General features: G+C 35.3%; 1 protein-coding gene across 1 annotated transcript in view; it reads right to left on the minus strand.

Annotated features, from left to right (window-relative positions):
• Window positions 1–1,213, minus strand: part of LOC137655719 (uncharacterized) — a 14,242-nt gene extending 13,029 nt beyond the window's left edge. Inside the window, exon 1 of the mRNA XM_068389733.1 lies at window positions 1,085–1,213. The gene's annotated coding sequence lies outside the window, so the exon portion shown is untranslated. The remainder of the gene's footprint in view (window positions 1–1,084) is intronic.
• Window positions 1,214–1,944: the final 731 nt, after the last annotated feature.

The raw sequence follows: 1,944 nt of genomic DNA on the forward strand, positions 1-1,944 counted from the left end.
TTTTATATTGACCTTTATTTTTAATTACCTTTGAAATATACCAGCACTATATTGAAAGTTAAAATGATATGGGGTTGTTGCTGATAATAACAATAATATCAAAATCACAGATGAAAAAGTTTCCTCATTTGAAAAAAAAAACAGAATACGATTTATATCAACGTGAGTCATATCACTTGATTTAATTGATCATCCGAGATAATTTATTACTTCTCTTGTTTTTATACAGTAATATTAACTGGAAAATACTATAAAACTCCTTACAGACCAGCAATCTTACTTAGTAGATAAAGAAAGAAAAAAAAGAGAATTTTTGAAATGCCATTGATGAAAATGTGCCTGCTATAAATCTCTCATTAGTATGTTCATACTTTTGACATAAACACATCTCGGCCACAGCAGCCCCAGCGGGAATTAACGCACTAAAGTTCTCAAAGCAAATTATACGAAACTCCGGCTTCAGAAAGCACCACCAATGCAGGAGGGCTTGCGAAAAGCACTCAACTTCAGCTATTAAAACCTTAATTGTCTATGAAAACTTTGAGAGACCAGATGGAACTCGCTTACGAAAATACAAATTCAAGTGGGGGAGTAAATGTGATTCTCTCTTCTCTCTCTCTCTTGATTTCTCAGAATTATAGTCAAAGTTACATCTAAGGATGTGATTTTCTTTCCGTTAAGATTCACGAATTTACAAATTAAAACAAGAGATATCCAGCATTAAAGAAAATGCTCATATATGTGTAACATAACTGATCATGATTTTCCAATCTGGACTAAACCCAGATCCATAAATCTAGCTTGGGATATTCTCAAATTCAATGTGTGCTACTAGCGTAAATTATGAAGCCCCCTCACTCTAATTTCAGGTGATCCTTGAGAATTTTCAAATTGATTTTGTATAATATTTACAGTTTTTATTACCCTTTCTTAAAGAAAATCACACGTTTTTCTTAGAGAAGAAAATTATATTAAATCGTGCCTTTAGCGAACTATACATTATTAAGCTGCAAGATCTGTACGAGTTTATATAATGACGGTAAACAAATCAATAATTATAGCACTCATTAAAATAATTACATACCTTATCGGAAGATTTACAATTTCATGTCACGTATATCCAACACCAGGCCAACAGAGCAAGTTCGCACCAAGAGCCAGAAGGTGTACGTTGTACCTTTCACTGTCTGCGAGAAACTGAAGGACAACGCAAATTGACCCCGAATAACTTTGAGCCATGATCTGCCCGGATGCTGCGGGAAAACTTATCGTACAGCATTAGGATAAACGAATCTGCTCTTTTCGCCGACAGCGACAATGAATGAAAAGTATTTTATTTGTAATCTTACGCCCCTATGAATGAATCATCAGAGAATTAAGTCCGTATGTATGTAAACTAGTATGATGCACTCAAGGAGTTGCTGATATTTTTGCCAAGCGGAATGATGTAAGGGAAGATACGAGGATAAATACATCGCAAGCAAATCTAATTATTAATATCGAAGCATCAGCATGAGTAAAATTGATAACTGGGTATATCTTCCAGTGAAGAATGGCTGCAATTTGAAAATGAGCTGATGCTGAAAGCTTTAATTCCGGATTTATAACAACTATCGCAACATTAACCAGTAAGCAAGCATTTTTAACCTTGCGCAGGATGTACTCTATGATCCTTTCCCTTACCATCTTACTGAGCGAAGTCAGCGTGAGGGGCTGGTGGAGTTCAAGTGATTGATATATTGCTTTATCGGTTATCGCAATAGAAGCTGATCGACAATGTCTTATTTGTGTTTTTTTCTCAGGACAATCGACATTCCAGGACATCCTCTCTTCATAAAGTTGCAACAGACGTGAGCAATACGTCTTGTCTTTCAAGTCTAACAAGGATAAAGAGCAATGCAATGTTTATGGGCTTTGAAAGCGACAGTTAAACAATTCAATTGG

This window comes from Palaemon carinicauda, chromosome 16 (assembly GCF_036898095.1).
Source record: "Palaemon carinicauda isolate YSFRI2023 chromosome 16, ASM3689809v2, whole genome shotgun sequence".
Lineage (NCBI taxonomy): Eukaryota > Metazoa > Arthropoda > Malacostraca > Decapoda > Palaemonidae > Palaemon > Palaemon carinicauda.